The following is a 22,745-nucleotide window of genomic DNA, read 5'->3' as shown; positions in this document are numbered from 1 at the left end:
AAGGGCCATCTGAGAAAAGTATAAAATCCAGAAAGGCAGGACAGGCCATGGAGAACTGGGAGCCTTGTTATGCTGATGGGCGGGATGTAAATTGCCAACAGCCACTCGGGGAGAACTGTATGGTGTTTCCTGAAACATCTAAAAAACAAAACAACAGAGCCTAGGGCACTTCCACTTATGGTCCTATAGCTTAGGGAAATTAAAATCAAAAAGACACAGCCACCCCAAAGTTTGGGACAGCTCTGTTTACAAGAACCTCATTTACGGTAAAAGTTCAACATCGCAGAAAGTGAAAAATGGATAAAGAAGTTGTGGTACTTACGTAGAATGCAATATCACTCAACAATGAAATCTATGTCATCAGGCCCGTAGCAGCATAATGAGTGGATTCAGGTATGATAATTCTAACTGAAATAAGTCACACAGAAAAAGAAACATCATAAGATATCACTAATACACGGAATGGAAACTTGGCTACACAGGAACTGGATTGCAAAACAGAACAGGGTCTCAAATTTAGAAAACCAACTTATGCTTGCTTAAGAGGAAAGGTGAGTTGGGGTGCTGCATAAAACCAGGGATTGAAATGAGCACAGATAAATTTCCTTAAGCCAAATATGGAATGGACAAGAGCTACTCCTTGCTCAACGAAATAGACTCAACACCCCATATTAAACGCCTAAGAATGTACCTGACTAGTAAGTATCTGAAAACCTATGGATTGCTATGTCTCCGAAAGAGAATCAAGCGTGTGTACAGGGGCATAAACGCAGCAGTGATAGGATTGGAGAGGTTCGGTGAGCAAATGAAGACCCTTTGAAGTCATATTGCATGGTACCCATTCCACGGGTCTCAACTCTCCAGGTTTAAGGGATTCTTCCTTCAGCAAAAACATGCATGTGGAACCCAGAGTATCATCAACCGTGTGATCGGGAGACGTGTTCAAATATGTCTCAGTTTTCGTACCCTGGTAATCGGGTGCAACATTCCAGACGCTTTACTAACACTCTCCCATCTTGGAGAGTCAGTGCCTTTAACCTCCTGTTTGGCCCAGTTTGCAATTTCTGCGGAAGATGAACAGGAATAGGGAGACCCAATGAGAGACTAGCTGGAGGTGTCTGGACGGGCAAATTTAACTCTCATTTCCCACCAGGAAGAGGAAATAAACAAAGGCTCAGCGTGCCCTGCCGGAACCAGATTAGGGCCTGAAGCCATCCTGCAGTGTTGCGGCCAGCTCCAAAGAAAGCGAGTTGAAGAAAGGAGCTCAGGGGCACTGTAATTCACAAACCTGCAGAGTTATAAATGACAGCTATCGTCCAAAAATAGACTGAAGTAAGGCTGCCAAGAGGACTTGAAAGCGGGGCAGAATTGCAGGAAACCGATTTCAGGAGGTAGACTGGAATTGCATTGAAAGCATAGGAAAAGAGGCAGAACGTCCACAATGATGCACTTGGCCAAAAAGGGCGTATGCGTTTTTTCCTGAATATATTCAGGAAAAAACGCATACGCCCTTTTTGGCCAACCAAGCAAGCTTGCAAAGGAAATCTGCACTACAATGAAGTCTCACTTCGCCCCAGTCAAAAGGGCCATCTGAAAAAAGTGTAAAATCCAGAAAGGCAGGACAGGCCATGGAGAACTGGGAGCCTTGTTGTGCTGATGGGCGGGATGTAAATTGCCAACAGACACTCGGGAGAAGTGTATGGTGTTTCCTGAAACATCTAAAAAACAAAGCAACAGACCCTAGAGCACTTCCACTTATGGTCCTATAGCTTAGGGAAATTAAAATCAAAAAAGACACAGCCACCCCAAAGTTTAGGACGCCTATGTTTACAAGAACCTCATTTACAGTACAAGTTCAACATCGCAGAAAGTGAAAAATGGATAAAGAAGTTGTGGTATTTACTTACGAAGCAATATCACTCAGCAATGAAGTCTATGTCATCAGGCCCTTAGCAGCACAATGAGTGGATTCAGGTATGATGATTCTAACTGAAATAAGTCACACAGAAAAAGAAACATCATAAGATATCAGTAATACATGGAATGTAAACTTGGCTACACAGGAACTGAATTACAGAACAGAACAGGGTCTCAAATTTAGAAAACCAACTTATGCTTGCTTAAGGGTAAAGGTGAGTTGGGGTGCTGCATAAAACCAGAGATTGAAATGAGCACAGATAAAGTTCCTTAAGCCAAATATGGAATAGACAAGAGCTACTCCTTGCTCAACGAAATGGACTCAACACAGCATATTAAACGCCTATGAATGTACCTGACTAGTGAGTATCTTAAAACCTATGGATTGCTATGTCTCTGAAAGAGAATCAAGCATGTGTACAGGGGCATAAACGCAGCAGTGATAGGATTGGAGAGGTTCAGTGAGCAAATGAAGACCCTTTGAAGACATATTGCATGGTACCCATTCCACGGGTTTCAACTACCCAGGTTTAAGGTATTCTTCCTTCAGCTAAAACATGCATGTGGAACCTAGAGTATGATCAACCATGTGATCGGGAGACGTGTTCAAATATGTCTCAGTTTTCGTACCCTGGTACTTGGGTGCAACATTCCAGACGCTTTACTAACACTCTCCCGACTTGGAGAGTCAGTCCCTTTAACCTCCTGTTTGGCCCAGTTTGCAATTTCTGCGGAAGATGAACAGGAATAGCGAGAACCAATGAGAGACTAGCTGGAGGTGTCTGGACTGACAAATTTAACTCTCATTTCCCACCAGGAAGAGGAATTAACCAAAGGCTTAGCATGCCGTGCCGGAACCAGATTAGGGCCTGAAGCCATCCTGCGGTGTTGCGGCAAGGTCACAAGAAAGCAAGTTGAAGAAAGGAGCTCAGGGGCACTGTAATTCACAAACCTGCAGAGTTATAAATGACAGCTATGGTCCAAAAATATACTGAAGTAAGGCTGCCAAGAGGACTTGAAAGCGGGGCAGAATTGCAGGAAACCAATTTCAGGAGGTAGACTGGAATTGCATTTCAAGCATAGGAAAAGAGGCAGAACGTCCACAATGATGCACTTGGCCGAAAAGGGCGTATGCGTTTTTTTCAGGAAAAAATGCATACGCCCTTTTTGGCCAACCAAGCAAGCTTGCAAAGGAAATCTGCACTACAATGAAGTCTCACTTCCCCCCAGTCAAAAGGGCCATCTGAAAAAAGTGTAAAATCCAGAAAGGCAGGACAGGCCATGGAGAACTGGGAGCCTTGTTATGCTGATGGGCGGGATGTAAATTGCCAACAGACACTTGGTAGAAATGTATGGTGTTTCCTGAAACTTCTAAAAAACAAAGCAACAGACCCTAGGGCACTTCCACTTATGGTCCTATAGCTTAGGGAAATTAAAATCAAAAAGACACAGCCACCCCAAAGTTTGGGACGCCTTGGTTTACAAAAACCTCGTTTACAGTACAAGTTCAACATCGCATAAAGTGAAAAATGGATAAAGAAGTTGTGGTATTTACTTACAAAGCAATATCACTCAGCAATGAAATCTATGTCATCAGGCCCTTAACAACAGAGTGAGTGGATTCAGGTATGATGATTCTAACTGAAATAAGTCACACAGAAAAAGAAACATCATAAGATATCACTAATACACGGAATGTAAACTTGGCTACACAGGAACTGAATTCCAAAACAGAACAGGGTCTCAAATTTAGAAAACCAACTTATGCTTGCTTAAGGGGAAAGGTGAGTTGGGGTGCTGCATAAAACCAGAGATTGAAATGAGCACAGATAAAGTTCCTTAAGCCAAATATGGAATAGACAAGAGCTACTCCTTGCTCAACGAAATGGACTCAACACCCCATATTAAACGCCTAAGAATGTACCTGACTAGTAAGTATCTTAAAACCTATGGATTGCTATGTCTCCAAAAGAGAATCAAGCGTGCGTGCAGGGGCATAAACGCAGCAGTGATAGGATTGGAGAGGTTCGGTGAGCAAATGAAGACCCTGTGAAGTCATATTGCATGGTACCCATTCCACGGGTTTCAACTACCCAGGTTTAAGGTATTCTTCCTTCAGCTAAAACATGCATGTGGAACCCATAGTATGATCAACCGTGTGAACGGGAGACGTGTTCAAATATGTCTCAGTTTTCCTCCCCTGGCACTCGGGTGCAACATTCCACATGCTTTACTAACACTCTCCCCACTTGGAGAGTCAGCGCCTTTAACCTCCTGTTTGGCCCAGTTTGCAATTTCTGCGGAAGATGAACAGGAATAGGGAGAACCAATGAGAGGCTAGCTGGAGGTGTCTGGACGGGCAAATATAACTCTCATTTCCCACCAGGAAGAGGAAATAACCAAAGGCTCAGCGTGCCGTGCCAGAACCAGATTAGGGCCTGAAGCCATCCTGCGGTGTTGCGGCCAGGTCACAAGAAAGCGAGTTGAAGAAAGGAGCTCAGGGGCACTGTAATTCACAAACCTGCAGAGTTATAAATGACAGCTATCGTCCAAAAATAGACTGAAGTAAGGCTGCCAAGAGGACTTGAAAGCGGGGCAGAATTGCAGGAAACCGATTTCAGGAGGTAGACTGGAATTGCATTGAAAGCATAGGAAAAGAGGCAGAACGTCCACAATGATGCACTTGGCCAAAAAGGGCGTATGCGGTTTTTCCTGAATATATTCAGGAAAAAACGCATACGCCCTTTTTGGCCAACCAAGCAAGCTTGCAAAGGAAATCTGCACTAAAATGAAGTCTCACTTCGCCCCAGTCAAAAGGGCCATCTGAAAAAAGTGTAAAATCCAGAAAGGCAGGACAGGCCATGGAGAACTGGGAGCCTTGTTGTGCTGATGGGCGGGATGTAAATTGCCAACAGACACTCGGGAGAAGTGTATGGTGTTTCCTGAAACATCTAAAAATCAAAGCAACAGAGCCTAGAGGACTTCCACTTACGGTCCTATAGCTTAGGGAATTTAAAATCAAAAAGACACAGCCACCCCAAAGTTTAGGACGCCTATGTTTACAAGAACCTCATTTACAGTACAAGTTCAACATTGCAGAAAGTGAAAAATGGATAAAGAAGTTGTGGTATTTACTTACAAAGCAATATCACTCAGCAATGAAATCTATGTCATCAGGCCCTTAGCAGCACAATGAGTGGATTCAGGTATGATGATTCTAACTGAAATAAGTCACACAGAAAAAGAAACATCATAAGATATCAGTAATACATGGAATGTAAACTTGGCTACACAGGAACTGAATTACAGAACAGAACAGGGTCTCAAATTTAGAAAACCAACTTATGCTTGCTTAAGGGGAAAGGTGAGTTGGGGTGCTGCATAAAACCAGAGATTGAAATGAGCACAGATAAAGTTCCTTAAGCCAAATATGGAATAGACAAGAGCTACTCCTTGCTCAACGAAATGGACTCAACACCGCATAAAAACGCCTATGAATGTACTTGACTAGTGAGTATCTTAAAACCTATGGATTGCTATGTCTCTGAAAGAGAATCAAGCATGTGTACAGCGGCATAAACGCAGCAGTGATAGGATTGGAGAGGTTCAGTGAGCAAATGAAGACCCTTTGAAGTCATATTGCATGGTACCCATTCCACGGGTTTCAACTACCCAGGTTTAAGGTATTCTTCCTTCAGCTAAAACATGCATGTGGAACCTAGAGTATGATCAACCATGTGATCGGGAGACGTGTTCAAATATGTCTCAGTTTTCGTACCCTGGTACTCGGGTGCAACATTCCAGACGCTTTACTAACACTCTCCGGACTTGGAGAGTCAGTCCCTTTAACCTCCTGTTTGGCCCAGTTTGCAATTTCTGCGGAAGATGAACAGGAATAGCGAGAACCAATGAGAGACTAGCTGGAGGTGTCTGGACTGACAAACTTAACTCTCATTTCCCACCAGGAAGAGGAATTAACCAAAGGCTTAGCATGCCGTGCCGGAACCAGATTAGGGCCTGAAGCCATCCTGCGGTGTTGCAGCAAGGTCACAAGAAAGCAAGTTGAAGAAAGGAGCTCAGGGGCACTGTAATTCACAAACCTGCAGAGTTATAAATGACAGCTATGGTCCAAAAATATACTGAAGTAAGGCTGCCAAGAGGACTTGAAAGCGGGGCAGAATTGCAGGAAACCAATTTCAGGAGGTAGACTGGAATTGCATTTCAAGCATAGGAAAAGAGGCAGAACGTCCACAATGATGCACTTGGCCAAAAAGGGCGTATGCGTTTTTTTCAGGAAAAAATGCATACGCCCTTTTTGGCCAACCAAGCAAGCTTGCAAAGGAAATCTGCACTACAATGAAGTCTCACTTCCCCCCAGTCAAAAGGGCCATCTGAAAAAAGTGTAAAATCCAGAAAGGCAGGACAGGCCATGGAGAACTGGGAGCCTTGTTATGCTGATGGGCGGGATGTAAATTGCCAACAGACACTTGGTAGAAGTGTATGGTGTTTCCTGAAACTTCTAAAAAACAAAGCAACAGACCCTAGGGCACTTCCACTTATGGTCCTATAGCTTAGGGAAATTAAAATCAAAAAGACACAGCCACCCCAAAGTTTGGGACGCCTTGGTTTACAAGAACCTCGTTTACAGTACAAGTTCAACATCGCATAAAGTGAAAAATGGATAAAGAAGTTGTGGTATTTACTTACAAAGCAATATCACTCAGCAATGAAATCTATGTCATCAGGCCCTTAAAAGCAGAGTGAGTGGATTCACGTATGATGATTCTAACTGAAATAAGTCACACAGAAAAAGAAACATCATAAGATATCACTAATACACGGAATGTAAACTTGGCTACACAGGAACTGAATTCCAAAACAGAACAGGGTCTCAAATTTAGAAAACCAACTTATGCTTGCTTAAGGGGAAAGGTGAGTTGGGGTGCTGCATAAAACCAGAGATTGAAATGAGCACAGATAAAGTTCCTTAAGCCAAATATGGAATAGACAAGAGCTACTCCTTGCTCAACGAAATGGACTCAACACCCCATATTAAACGCCTAAGAATGTACCTGACTAGTAAGTATCTTAAAACCTATGGATTGCTATGTCTCCAAAAGAGAATCAAGCGTGCGTGCAGGGGCATAAACGCAGCAGTGATAGGATTGGAGAGGTTCGGTGAGCAAATGAAGACCCTGTGAAGTCATATTGCATGGTACCCATTCCACGGGTTTCAACTACCCAGGTTTAAGGTATTCTTCCTTCAGCTAAAACATGCATGTGGAACCCAGAGTATGATCAACCGTGTGAACGGGAGACGTGTTCAAATATGTCTCAGTTTTCCTCCCCTGGCACTCGGGTGCAACATTCCACATGCTTTACTAACACTCTCCCCACTTGGAGAGTCAGCGCCTTTAACCTCCTGTTTGGCCCAGTTTGAAATTTCTGCGGAAGATGAACAGGAATAGGGAGAACCAATGAGAGACTAGCTGGAGGTGTCTGGACGGGCAAATATAACTCTCATTTCCCACCAGGAAGAGGACATAACCAAATGCTCAGCGTGCCGTGCCGGAACCAGATTAGGGCCTGAAGCCATCCTGCGGTGTTGCGGGCAGCTCAAAAGAAAGCGAGTTGAAGAAAGGAGCTCAGGGGCACTGTAATTCACAAACCTGCAGAGTTATAAATGACAGCTATCGTCCAAAAATATACTGAAGTAAGGCTGCCAAGAGGACTTGAAAGCGGGGCAGAATTGCAGGAAACCGATTTCAGGAGGTAGACTGGAATTGCATTGAAAGCATAGGAAAAGAGGCAGAACGTCCACAATGATGCACTTGGCCAAAAAGGGCGTATGCGTTTTTTCCTGAATATATTCAGGAAAAAACGCATACGCCCTTTTTGGCCAACCAAGCAAGCTTGCAATGGAAATCTGCACTACAATGAAGTCTCACTTCCCCCTGGTCAAAAGGGCCATCTGAAAAAAGTGTAAAATCCAGAAAGGCAGGACAGACCATGGAGAACTGGGAGCCTTGTTATGCTGATGGGCGGGATGTAAATTGCCAACAGACACTCGGGAGAAGTGTATGGTGTTTCCTGAAACATCTAAAAAACAAAGCAACAGAGCCTAGGGCACTTCCACTTATGGTCCTATAGCTTAGGGAAATTAAAATCAAAAAGACACATCCACCCCAAAGTTTGGGACGCCTCTGTTTACAAGAACCTCATTTACAGTACAAGTTCAACATCGCAGAAAGTGAAAAATGGATAAAGAACTTGTGGTATTTACTTACAAAACAATATCACTCAGCAATGAAATCTATGTCATCAGGCCCTTAGCAGCACAATGAGTGGATTCAGGTATGATGATTCTAACTGAAATAAGTCACACAGAAAAAGAAACATCATAAGATATCAGTAATACACGGAATGTAAACTTGGCTACACAGGAACTGAATTACAGAACAGAACAGGGTCTCAAATTTAGAAAACCAACTTATGCTTGCTTAAGGGGAAAGGTGAGTTGGGGTGCTCCATAAAACCAGAGATTGAAATGAGCACAGATAAAGTTCCTTAAGCCAAATATGGAATAGACAAGAGCTACTCCTTGCTCAACGAAATGGACTCAACACCGCATATTAAATGCCTAAGAATGTACCTGACTAGTAAGTATCTTAAAACCATTGGATTGCTATGTCACCGAAAGAGAATCAAGCATGTGTACAGGGGCATAAACGCAGCAGTGATAGGATTGGAGAGGTTCGGTGAGCAAATGAAGACCCTTTGAAGTCATATTGCATGGTACCCATTCCACGGGTTTCAACTACCCAGGTTTAAGGTATTCTTCCTTCAGCTAAAACATGCATGTGGAACCTAGAGTATGATCAACCATGTGATCGGGAGACGTGTTCAAATATGTCTCAGTTTTCGTACCCTGGTACTCGGGTGCAACATTCCAGACGCTTTACTAACACTCTCCCGACTTGGAAAGTCAGTCCCTTTAACCTCCTGTTTGGCCCAGTTTGCAATTTCTGCGGAAGATGAACAGGAATAGTGAGAACCAATGAGAGACTAGCTGGAGGTGTCTGGACGGGCAAATTTAACTCTCATTTCCCACCAGGAAGAGGAAATAACCAAAGGCTCAGCGTGCCGTGCCGGAACCAGATTAGGGCCTGAAGCCATCCTGCGGAGTTGCGGACAGGTCACAAGAAAGCGAGTTGACGAAAGGAGCTCAGTGGCACTGTAATGCATAAACCTGCAGAGTTATAAATGACAGCTATCGTCCAAAAATATACTGAAGTAAGGCTGCCAAGAGGACTTGAAAGCGGGGCAGAATTGCAGGAAACCGATTTCAGGAGGTAGACTGGAATTGCATTTCAAGCATAGGAAAAGAGGCAGAACGTCCACAATGATGCACTTGGCCAAAAAGGGCATATGCGTTTTTTCCTGAATATATTCAGGAAAAAACGCATACGCCCTTTTTGGCCAACCAAGCAAACTTGCAAAGGAAATCTGCACTACAATGAAGTCTCACTTCCCCCCGGTCAAAAGGGCCATCTGAAAAAAGTGTAAAATCCAGAAAGGCAGGACAGGCCATGGAGAACTGGGAGCCTTGTTATGCTGATGGGCGGGATGTAAATTGCCAACAACCACTCGGGAGAAGTGTATGGTGTTTCCTGAAACATCTAAAAAACAAAGCAACAGAGCCTAGGGCACTTCCACTTATGGTCCTATAGCTTAGGGAAATTAAAATCAAAAAGACACAGCCACCCCAAAGTATGGAACGGCTCTGTTTACAAGAACCTCATTTACAGTACAAGTTCAACATCGCAGAAAGTGAAAAATGGATAAAGAAGTTGTGGTATTTACTTACAAAGCAATATCACGCAGCAATGAAATCTATGTCATCAGGCCCTTAGCAGCACAATGAGTGGATTCAGGTATGATGATTCTAACTGAAATAAATCACACAGAAAAGGAAACATCATAAGATATCAGTAATACAAGGAATGTAAACTTGGCTACACAGGAACTGAATTACAGAACAGAACAGGGTCTCAAATTTAGAAAACCAACTTATGCTTGCTTAAGGGGAAAGGTGAGTTGGGGTGCTGCATAAAACCAGAGATTGAAATGAGCACAGATAAAGTTCCTTAAGCCAAATATGGAATAGACAAGAGCTACTCCTTGCTCAACGAAATGGACTCAACACCGCATATTAAACGCCTAAGAATGTACCTGACTAGTAAGTATCTTAAAACCTATGGATTGCTATGTCTCTGAAAGAGAATCAAGCATGTGTACAGGAGCATAAACGCAGCAGTGATAGGATTGGAGAGGTTCGGTGAGCAAATGAAGACCCTTTGAAGTCATATTGCATGGTACCCATTCCACGGGTTTCAACTACCCAGGTTTAAGGTATTCTTCCTTCAGCTAAAACATGCATGTGGAACCTAGAGTATGATCAACCATGTGATCGGGAGACGTGTTCAAATATGTCTCAGTTTTCGTACCCTGGTACTCGGGTGCAACATTCCAGACGCTTTACTAACACTCTCCCCACTTGGAGAGTCAGTCCCTTTAACCTCCTGTTTGGCCCAGTTTGCAATTTCTGCGGAAGATGAACAGGAATAGGGAGAACCAATGAGAGACTAGCTGGAGGTGTCTGGACGGGCAAATTTAACTCTCATTTCCCACCAGGAAGAGGAATTAACCAAAGGATCAGCGTGCTGTGCCGGAACCAGATTAGGGCCTGAAGCCATCCTGCGGTGTTGCGGCCAGGTCACAAGAAAGCGAGTTGAAGAAAGGAGCTCAGGGGCACTGTAATGCACAAACCTGCAGAGTTATAAATGACAGCTATCGTCCAAAAATATACTGAAGTAAGGTTGCCAAGAGGACTTGAAAGTGGGGCAGAATTGCAGGAAACCGATTTCAGGAGGTAGACTGGAATTGCATTGAAAGCATAGGAAAAGAGGCAGAACGTCCACAATGATGCACTTGGCCAAAAAGGGCGTATGCGTTTTTTTCTGAATATATTCAGGAAAAAACGCATACGCACTTTTTGGCCAACAAAGCAAGCTTGCAAAGGAAATCTGCACTACAATGAAGTCTCACTTCCCCCTGGTCAAAAGGGCCATCTGAAAAAAGTGTAAAATCCAGAAAGGCAGGACAGGCCATGGAGAACTGGGAGCCTTGTTATGCTGATGGGCGGGATGTAAATTGCCAACAGACACTCAGGAGAAGTGTATGGTGTTTCCTGAAACATGTAAAAAACAAAGCAACAGAGCCTAGGGCACTTCCACTTATGGTCCTATAGCTTAGGGAAATTAAAATCAAAAAGACACAGCCACCCCAATGTTTGGGACGCCTCAGTTTACAAGAACCTCGTTTACCGTACAAGTTCAATATCACAGAAATTGAAAAATGGATAAAGAACTTGTGGTACTTACGTACAATGCAGTATCACTCAGCAATGAAATCTATGTCATCAGGCCCTTAGCAGCATAATGAGTAGATTCAGGTACGATGATTCTAACTGAAATAAGTCACACAGAAAAAGAAACATCATAAGATATCACTAATACACGGAATGTAAACTTGGCTACACAGGAACTGAATTACAGAACAGAACAGGTTCTCAAATTTAGAAAACCAACTTATGCTTGCTTAAGGGGAAAGGTGAGTTGGGGTGCTGCATAAAACCAGAGATTGAAATGAGCACAGATAAAGTTCCTTAAGCCAAATATGGAATAGACAAGAGCTACTCCTTGCTCAACGAAAGGGACTCAAAACCCCATATTAAACGCCTAAGAATGTACCTGACTAGTAAGTATCTTAAAACCTATGGATTGCTATGTCTCCAAAAGAGAATCAAGCGTGTGTACAGGGGCATAAACGCAGCAGTGATAGGATTGGAGAGGTTCGGTGAGCAAATGAAGACCCTTTGCAGTCATATTGCATGGTACCCATTACACGGGTCTCAACTCTCCAGGTTTAAGGTATTCTTCCTTCAGCTAAAACATGCATGTGGAACCCAGAGTATGATCAACCATGTGAACGGGAGACGTGTTCAAATATGTCTCAGTTTTCGTACCCTGGTACTCGGGTGCAACATTCCAGATGCTTTACTAACACTCTCCCGACTTGGAGAGTCAGTCCCTTTAACCTCCTGTTTGGCCCAGTTTGCAATTTCTGCGGAAGATGAACAGGAATAGTGAGAACCAATGAGAGGCTAGCTGGAGGTGTCTGGACGGGCAAATTTAACTCTCATTTCCCACCAGGAAGAGGAATTAACCAAAGGCTCAGCATGCCGGGCCGGAACCAGATTAGGGCCTGAAGCCATCCTGCGGTGTTGCGGCCAGGTCACAAGAAAGCGAGTTGAAGAAAGGAGCTCAGGGGCACTGTAATTCACAAACCTGCAGAGTTATAAATGACAGCTATCGTCCAAAAATAGACTGAAGTAAGGCTGCCAAGAGGACTTGAAAACGGGCAGAATTGCAGGAAACCGATTTCAGGAGGTAGACTGGAATTGCATTGAAAGCATAGGAAAAGAGGCAGAACGTCCACAATGATGCACTTGGCCAAAAAGGGCGTATGCGTTTTTTCCTGAATATATTCAGGAAAAAACGCATACGCCCTTTTTGGCCAACCAAGCAAGCTTCCAAAGGAAATCTGCACTACAATGAAGTCTCACTTCCCCCCGGTCAAAAGGCCATCTGAAAAAAGTGTAAAATCCAGAAAGGCAACAGGCCATTGAGAACTGGGAGCCTTGTTATGCTGATGGGCGGGATGTAAATTGCCAACAGACACTCAGGAGAAGTGTATGGTGTTTCCTGAAACATCTAAAAAACAAAGCAACAGAGCCTAGGGCACTTCCACTTATGGTCCTATAGCTTAGGGAAATTAAAATCAAAAAGACACAGCCACCCCAAAGTTTGGAACGCCTCTGTTTACAAGAACCTCGTTTACAGTACAAGTTCAACATCGCAGAAAGTGAAAAATGGATAAAGAAGTTGTGGTATTCACTTACAAAGCAATATCACTCAGCAATGAAATCTATGTCATCAGGCCCTTAGCAGCACAATGAGTGGATTCAGGTACGATGATTCTAACTGAAATAAGTCACACAGAAAAAGAAACATCATAAGATATCACTAATACACGGAATGTAAACTTGGCTACACAGGAACTGCATTCCAAAACAGAACAGGGTCTCAAATTTAGAAAACCAACTTATGCTTGCTTAAGGGGAAAGGTGAGTTGGGGTGCTGCATAAAACCAGAGATTGAAATGAGCACAGATAAAGTTCCTTAAGCCAAATATGGAATAGACAAGAGCTACTCCTTGCTCAACGAAATGGACTCAACACCGCATATTAAACGCCTAAGAATGTACCTGACTAGTAAGTATATTAAAACCTATGGATTGCTATGTCTCCGAAAGAGAATCAAGCATGTGTACAGGGGCATAAACGCAGCAGTGATAGGATTGGAGAGGTTCGGTGAGCAAATGAAGACCCTTTGAAGTCATATTGCATGGTACCCATTCCACGGGTTTCAACTACCCAGGTTTAAGGTATTCTTCCTTCAGCTAAAACATGCATGTGGAACCTAGAGTATGATCAACCATGTGATCGGGAGACATGTTCAAATATGTCTCAGTTTTCGTACCCTGGTACTCGGGTGCAATATTCCGGACGCTTTACTAACACTCTCCCGACTTGGAGAGTCAGTCCCTTTAACCTCCTGTTTGGCCCAGTTTGCAATTTCTGCGGAAGATGAACAGGAATAGCGAGAACCAATGAGAGACTAGCTGGAGGTGTCTGGACGGGCAAATTTAACTCTCATTTCCCACCAGGAAGAGGAATTAACCAAAGGCTCAGCGTGCCGTGCCGGAACCAGATTAGGGCCTGAAGCCATCATGCAGTGTTGCGGCCAGCTCACAAGAAAGCGAGTTGAAGAAAGGAGCTCAGGGGCACTGTAATTCACAAACCTGCAGAGTTATAAATGACAGCTATCGTCCAAAAATAGACTGAAGTAAGGCTGCCAAGAGGACTTGAAAACGGGCAGAATTGCAGGAAACCGATTTCAGGAGGTAGACTGGAATTGCATTGAAAGCATAGGAAAAGAGGCAGAACGTCCACAATGATGCACTTGGCCAAAAAGGGCGTATGCGTTTTTTCCTGAATATATTCAGGAAAAAACGCATACGCCCTTTTTGGCCATCCAAGCAAGCTTGCAAAGGAAATCTGCACGACAATGAAGTCTCACTTCCCCCCGGTCAAAAGGGCCATCTGAAAAAAGTGTAAAATCCAGAAAGGCAGGACAGGCCATGGAGAACTGGGAGCCTTGTTATGCTGATGGGCGGGATGTAAATTGCCAACAACCACTCGGGAGAAGTGTATGGTGTTTCCTGAAACATCTAAAAAACAAAGCAACAGAGCCTAGGGCACTTCCACTTATGGTCCTATAGCTTAGGGAATTTAAAATCAAAAAGACACAGCCACCCCAAAGTTTGGAACAGCTCTGTTTACAAGAACCTCGTTTACAGTACAAGTTCAACATCGCAGAAAGTGAAAAATGGATAAAGAAGTTGTGGTATTTACTTACAAAGCAATATCACTCAGCAATGAAATCTGTGTCATCAGGCCCTTAGCAGCACAATGAGTGGATTCAGGTATGATGATTCTAGCTGAAATAAGTCACACAGAAAAAGAAACATCATAAGATATCAGTAATACACTGAATGTAAACTTGGCTACACAGGAACTGAATTACAGAACAGAACAGGGTCTCAAATTTAGAAAACCAACTTATGCTTGCTTAAGGGGAAAGGTGAGTTGGGGTGCTGCATGAAACCAGAGATTGAAATGAGCACAGATAAAGTTCCTTAAGCCAAATATGGAATAGACAAGAGCTACTCCTTGCTCAACGAAATGGATTCAACACCGCATATTAAACGCCTAAGAATGTACCTGACCAGTAAGTATCTTAAAACCTATAGATTGCTATGTCTCCGAAAGAGAATCAAGCGTGTGTACAGGGGCATAAATGCAGCAGTGATAGGATTGGAGAGGTTCAGTGAGCAAATGAAGACCCTTTGAAGTCATATTGCATGGTACCCATTCCACGGGTTTCAACTACCCAGATTTTAGGTATTCTTCCTTCAGCTAAAACATGCATGTGGAACCCAGAGTATGATCAACCATGTGATCGGGAGACGTGTTCAAATATGTCTCAGTTTTCCTCCCCTGGTACTCGGGTGCAACATTCCAGACGCTTTACTAACACTCTCCCCACTTGGAGAGTCAGCGCCTTTAAACTCCTGTTTGGCCCAGTTTGCAATTTCTGCGGAAGATGAACAGGAATAGCGAGAACAAATGAGAGGCTAGCTGGAGGTGTCTGGACGGGCAAATTTAACTCTCATTTCCCACCAGGAAGAGGAAATAACCAAAGGCTCTGCGTGCCGTACCGGAACCAGATTAGGGCCTGAAGCCATCCTGCGGTGTTGCGGCCAGCTCAAAAGAAAGCGAGTTGAAGAAAGGAGCTCAGGGGCACTGTAATTCACAAACCTGCAGAGTTATAAATGACAGCTATCGTCCGAAAATAGACTGAAGTAAGGCTGCCAAGAGGACTTGAAAGCGGGGCAGAATTGCAGGAAACCGATTTCAGGAGGTAGACTGGAATTGCATTGAAAGCATAGGAAAAGAGGCAGAACGTCCACAATGATGCACTTGGCCAAAAAGGGCGTATGCGTTTTTTCCTGAATATATTCAGGAAAAAACGCATACGCCCTTTTTGGCCAACCAAGCAAGCTTGCAAAGGAAATCTGCACTACAATGAAGTCTCACTTCCCCCCGGTCAAAAGGGCCATCTGAAAAAAGTGTAAAATCCAGAAAGGCAGGACAGGCCATGGAGAACTGGGAGCCTTGTTATGCTGATGGGCGGGATGTAAATTGCCAACAGACACTCGGGAGAAGTGTATGGTGTTTCCTGAAACATCTAAAAAACAAAGCAACAGAGCCTAGGGCACTTCCACTTATAGTCCTATAGCTTAGGGAAATTAAAATCAAAAAGACACAGCCACCCCAATGTTTGGGACGCCTCAGTTTACAAGAACCTCGTTTACCGTACAAGTTCAATATCACAGAAATTGAAAAATGGATAAAGAACTTGTGGTACTTACGTACAATGCAGTATCACTCAGCAATGAAATCTATGTCATCAGGCCCTTAGCAGCATAATGAGTAGATTCAGGTACGATGATTCTAACTGAAATAAGTCACACAGAAAAAGAAACATCATAAGATATCACTAATACACGGAATGTAAACTTGGCTACACAGGAACTGAATTACAGAACAGAACAGGTTCTCAAATTTAGAAAACCAACTTATGCTTGCTTAAGGGGAAAGGTGAGTTGGGGTGCTGCATAAAACCAGAGATTGAAATGAGCACAGATAAAGTTCCTTAAGCCAAATATGGAATAGACAAGAGCTACTCCTTGCTCAACGAAAGGGACTCAAAACCCCATATTAAACGCCTAAGAATGTACCTGACTAGTAAGTATCTTAAAACCTATGGATTGCTATGTCTCCAAAAGAGAATCAAGCGTGTGTACAGGGGCATAAACGCAGCAGTGATAGGATTGGAGAGGTTCGGTGAACAAATGAAGACCCTTTGCAGTCATATTGCATGGTACCCATTACACGGGTCTCAACTCTCCAGGTTTAAGGTATTCTTCCTTCAGCTAAAACATGCATGTGGAACCCAGAGTATGATCAACCATGTGAACGGGAGACGTGTTCAAATATGTCTCAGTTTTCGTACCCTGGTACTCGGGTGCAACATTCCAGACGCTTTACTAACACTCTCCCGACTTGGAGAGTCAGTCCCTTTAACCTCCTGTTTGGCCCAGTTTGCAATTTCTGCGGAAGATGAACAGGAATAGTGAGAACCAATGAGAGGCTAGCTGGAGGTGTCTGGACGGGCAAATTTAACTCTCATTTCCCACCAGGAAGAGGAATTAACCAAAGGCTCAGCATGCCGGGCCGGAACCAGATTAGGGCCTGAAGCCATCCTGCGGTGTTGCGGCCAGGTCACAAGAAAGCGAGTTGAAGAAAGGAGCTCAGGGGCACTGTAATTCACAAACCTGCAGAGTTATAAATGACAGCTATCGTCCAAAAATAGACTGAAGTAAGGCTGCCAAGAGGACTTGAAAACGGGCAGAATTGCAGGAAACCGATTTCAGGAGGTAGACTGGAATTGCATTGAAAGCATAGGAAAAGAGGCAGAACGTCCACAATGATGCACTTGGCCAAAAAGGGCGTATGCGTTTTTTCCTGAATATATTCAGGAAAAAACGCATACGCCCTTTTTGGCCAACCAAGCAAGCTTCCAAAGGAAATCTGCACTACAATGAAGTCTCACTTCCCCCCGGTCAAAAGGCCATCTGAAAAAAGTGTAAAATCCAGAAAGGCAACAGGCCATTGAGAACTGGGAGCCTTGTTATGCTGATGGGCGGGATGTAAATTGCCAACAGACACTCAGGAGAAGTGTATGGTGTTTCCTGAAACATCTAAAAAACAAAGCAACAGAGCCTAGGGCACTTCCACTTATGGTCCTATAGCTTAGGGAAATTAAAATCAAAAAGACACAGCCACCCCAAAGTTTGGAACGCCTCTGTTTACAAGAACCTCGTTTACAGTACAAGTTCAACATCGCAGAAAGTGAAAAATGGATAAAGAAGTTGTGGTATTCACTTACAAAGCAATATCACTCAGCAATGAAATCTATGTCATCAGGCCCTTAGCAGCACAATGAGTGGATTCAGGTACGATGATTCTAACTGAAATAAGTCACACAGAAAAAGAAACATCATAAGATATCACTAATACACGGAATGTAAACTTGGCTACACAGGAACTGCATTCCAAAACAGAACAGGGTCTCAAATTTAGAAAACCAACTTATGCTTGCTTAAGGGGAAAGGTGAGTTGGGGTGCTGCATAAAACCAGAGATTGAAATGAGCACAGATAAAGTTCCTTAAGCCAAATATGGAATAGACAAGAGCTACTCCTTGCTCAACGAAATGGACTCAACACCGCATATTAAACGCCTAAGAATGTACCTGACTAGTAAGTATATTAAAACCTATGGATTGCTATGTCTCCGAAAGAGAATCAAGCATGTGTACAGGGGCATAAACGCAGCAGTGATAGGATTGGAGAGGTTCGGTGAGCAAATGAAGACCCTTTGAAGTCATATTGCATGGTACCCATTCCACGGGTTTCAACTACCCAGGTTTAAGGTATTCTTCCTTCAGCTAAAACATGCATGTGGAACCTAGAGTATGATCAACCATGTGATCGGGAGACATGTTCAAATATGTCTCAGTTTTCGTACCCTGGTACTCGGGTGCAATATTCCAGACGCTTTACTAACACTCTCCCGACTTGGAGAGTCAGTCCCTTTAACCTCCTGTTTGGCCCAGTTTGCAATTTCTGCGGAAGATGTACAGGAATAGCGAGAACCAATGAGAGACTAGCTGGAGGTGTCTGGACGGGCAAATTTAACTCTCATTTCCCACCAGGAAGAGGAATTAACCAAAGGCTCAGCGTGCCGTGCCGGAACCAGATTAGGGCCTGAAGCCATCATGCGGTGTTGCGGCCAGGTCACAAGAAAGCGAGTTGAAGAAAGGAGCTCAGGGGCACTGTAATTCACAAACCTGCAGAGTTATAAATGACAGCTATCGTCCAAAAATAGACTGAAGTAAGGCTGCCAAGAGGACTTGAAAACGGGCAGAATTGCAGGAAACCGATTTCAGGAGGTAGACTGGAATTGCATTGAAAGCATAGGAAAAGAGGCAGAACGTCCACAATGATGCACTTGGCCAAAAAGGGCGTATGCGTTTTTTCCTGAATATATTCAGGAAAAAACGCATACGCCCTTTTTGGCCATCCAAGCAAGCTTGCAAAGGAAATCTGCACTACAATGAAGTCTCACTTCCCCCCGGTCAAAAGGGCCATCTGAAAAAAGTGTAAAATCCAGAAAGGCAGGACAGGCCATGGAGAACTGGGAGCCTTGTTATGCTGATGGGCGGGATGTAAATTGCCAACAACCACTCGGGAGAAGTGTATGGTGTTTCCTGAAACATCTAAAAAACAAAGCAACAGAGCCTAGGGCACTTCCACTTATGGTCCTATAGCTTAGGGAATTTAAAATCAAAAAGACACAGCCACCCCAAAGTTTGGAACAGCTCTGTTTACAAGAACCTCGTTTACAGTACAAGTTCAACATCGCAGAAAGTGAAAAATGGATAAAGAAGTTGTGGTATTTACTTAGAAAGCAATATCACTCAGCAATGAAATCTGTGTCATCAGGCCCTTAGCAGCACAATGAGTGGATTCAGGTATGATGATTCTAACTGAAATAAGTCACACAGAAAAAGAAACATCATAAGATATCAGTAATACACGGAATGTAAACTTGGCTACACAGGAACTGAATTACAGAACAGAACAGGGTCTCAAATTTAGAAAACCAACTTATGCTTGCTTAAGGGGAAAGGTGAGTTGGGGTGCTGCATAAAACCAGAGATTGAAATGAGCACAGATAAAGTTCCTTAAGCCAAATATGGAATAGACAAGAGCTACTCCTTGCTCAACGAAATGGATTCAACACCGCATATTAAACGCCTAAGAATGTACCTGACCAGTAAGTATCTTAAAACCTATAGATTGCTATGTCTCCGAAAGAGAATCAAGCATGTGTACAGGGGCATAAATGCAGCAGTGATAGGATTGGAGAGGTTCAGTGAGCAAATGAAGACCCTTTGAAGTCATATTGCATGGTACCCATTCCACGGGTTTCAACTACCCAGATTTTAGGTATTCTTCCTTCAGCTAAAACATGCATGTGGAACCCAGAGTATGATCAACCATGTGATCGGGAGACGTGTTCAAATATGTCTCAGTTTTCCTCCCCTGGTACTCGGGTGCAACATTCCAGACGCTTTACTAACACTCTCCCCACTTGGAGAGTCAGCGCCTTTAAACTCCTGTTTGGCCCAGTTTGCAATTTCTGCGGAAGATGAACAGGAATAGCGAGAACAAATGAGAGGCTAGCTGGAGGTGTCTGGACGGGCAAATTTAACTCTCATTTCCCACCAGATAGAGGAAATAACCAAAGGCTCTGCGTGCCGTACCGGAACCAGATTAGGGCCTGAAGCCATCCTGCGGTGTTGCGGCCAGCTCAAAAGAAAGCGAGTTGAAGAAAGGAGCTCAGGGGCACTGTAATTCACAAACCTGCAGAGTTATAAATGACAGCTATCGTCCAAAAATAGACTGAAGTAAGGCTGCCAAGAGGACTTGAAAGCGGGGCAGAATTGCAGGAAACCGATTTCAGGAGGTAGACTGGAATTGCATTGAAAGCATAGGAAAAGAGGCAGAACGTCCACAATGATGCACTTGGCCAAAAAGGGCGTATGCGTTTTTTCCTGAATATATTCAGGAAAAAACGCATACGCCCTTTTTGGCCAACCAAGCAAGGTTGCAAAGGAAATCTGCACTACAATGAAGTCTCACTTCCCCCCGGTCAAAAGGGCCATCTGAAAAAAGTGTAAAATCCAGAAAGGCAGGACAGGCCATGGAGAACTGGGAGCCTTGTTATGCTGATGGGCGGGATGTAAATTGCCAACAGACACTCGGGAGAAGTGTATGGTGTTTCCTGAAACATCTAAAAAACAAAGCAACAGAGCCTAGGGCACTTCCACTTATGGTCCTATAGCTTAGGGAATTTAAAATCAAAAAGACACAGCCACCCCAAAGTTTGGATCGGCTCTGTTTACAAGAACCTCGTTTACAGTACAAGTTCAACATCACAGAAAGTGAAAAATGGATAAAGAAGTTGTGGTATTTACTTACAAAGCAATATCACTCAGCAATGAAATCTGTGTCATCAGGCCCTTAGCAGCACAATGAGTGGATTCAGGTATGATGATTCTAACTGAAATAAGTCACACAGAAAAAGAAACATCATAAGATATCAGTAATACACGGAATGGAAACTTGGCTACACAGGAACTGAATTACAGAACAGAACAGGGTCTCAAATTTAGAAAACCAACTTATGCTTGCTTAAGGGGAAAGGTGAGTTGGGGTGCTGCATAAAACCAGAGATTGAAATGAGCACAGATAAAGTTCCTTAAGCCAAATATGGAATAGACAAGAGCTACTCCTTGCTCAACGAAATGGACTCAACACCCCATATTAAACGCCTAAGAATGTACCTGACTAGTAAGTATCTTAAAACCTATGGATTGCTATGTCTCCGAAAGAGAATCAAGCATGTGTACAGGGGCATAAACGCAGCAGTGATAGGATTGGAGAGGTTCGGTGAGCATATGAAGACCCTTTGAAGTCATATTTCATGGTACCAATTCCACGGGTCTCAACTCTCCAGGTTTAAGGTATTCTTCCTTCAGCTAAAACATGCATGTGGAACCCAGAGTATGATCAACCATGTGAACGGGAGACGTGTTCAAATATATCTCAGTTTTCCTCCCCTGGTACTCGGGTGCAACATTCCAGACGCTTTACTAACACTCTCCCGACTTGGAGAGTCAGTCCCTTTAACCTCCTGTTTGGCCCAGTTTGCAATTTCTGCGGAAGATGAACAGGAATAGCGAGAACCAAAGAGAGGCTAGCTGGAGGTGTCTGGACGGGCAAATTTAACTCTCATTTCCCACCAGGAAGAGGAATTAACCAAAGGCTCAGCATGCCGGGCCGGAACCAGATTAGGGCCTGAAGACATCCTGCGGTGTTGCGGCCAGGTCACAAGAAAGCGAGTTGACGAAAGGAGCTCAGTGGCACTGTAATGCATAAACCTGCAGAGTTATAAATGACAGCTATCGTCCAAAAATATACTGAAGTAAGGCTGCCAAGAGGACTTGAAAGCGGGGCAGAATTGCAGGAAACCGATTTCAGGAGGTAGACTGGAATTGCATTTCAAGCATAGGAAAAGAGGCAGAACGTCCACAATGATGCACTTGGCCAAAAAGGGCGTATGCGTTTTTTCCTGAATATATTCAGGAAAAAACGCATACGCCCTTTTTGGCCAACCAAGCAAACTTGCAAAGGAAATCTGCACTACAATGAAGTCTCACTTCCCCCCAGTCAAAAGGGCCATCTGAAAAAAGTGTAAAATCCAGAAAGGCAGGACAGGCCATGGAGAACTGGGAGCCTTGTTATGCTGATGGGCGGGATGTAAATTGCCAACAGACACTCGGGAGAAGTGTATGGTGTTTCCTGAAACATCTAAAAAACAAAGCAACAGAGCCTAGGGCACTTCCACTTATGGTCCTATAGCTTAGGGAAATTAAAATCAAAAAGACACAGCCACCCCAGAGTATGGAACGGCTCTGTTTACAAGAACGTCATTTACAGTACAAGTTCAACATCGCAGAAAGTGAAAAATGGATAAAGAACTTGTGGTATTTACTTACAAAGCAATATCACGCAGCAATGAAATCTATGTCATCAGGCCCTTAGCAGCACAATGAGTGGATTCAGGTATGATGATTCTAACTGAAATAAATCACACAGAAAAAGAAACATCATAAGATATCAGTAATACAAGGAATGTAAACTTGGCTACACAGGAACTGAATTACAGAACAGAACAGGGTCTCAAATTTAGAAAACCAACTTATGCTTGCTTAAGGGGAAAGGTGAGTTGGGGTGCTGCATAAAACCAGAGATTGAAATGAGCACAGATAAAGTTCCTTAAGCCAAATATGGAATAGACAAGAGCTACTCCTTGCTCAACGAAATGGA

The 22,745-nt window shown here is 43.6% G+C and overlaps 1 long non-coding RNA gene across 1 annotated transcript; it reads right to left on the bottom strand.

The window, feature by feature from the left end:
* Positions 1-320: 320 nt before the first annotated feature.
* On the bottom strand, positions 321-8,286 carry LOC307181456. The gene is made up of 4 exons (XR_013826804.1): positions 8,205-8,286; positions 3,477-3,558; positions 1,908-1,989; positions 321-408 (listed from the first exon to the last, which is right to left on the bottom strand). It is a non-coding gene; the product is annotated as an uncharacterized lncRNA (long non-coding RNA).
* Between the last annotated feature and the right edge of the window lie 14,459 nt (positions 8,287-22,745).

This window comes from Stenella coeruleoalba (genome assembly GCF_951394435.1).
Source record: "Stenella coeruleoalba genome assembly, contig: scaffold_190, whole genome shotgun sequence".
Taxonomy (NCBI): domain Eukaryota; kingdom Metazoa; phylum Chordata; class Mammalia; order Artiodactyla; family Delphinidae; genus Stenella; species Stenella coeruleoalba.
The sequence above is the reverse complement of the archived record's forward strand: the minus strand, read 5'-3'. Positions and strand labels throughout refer to the sequence as shown.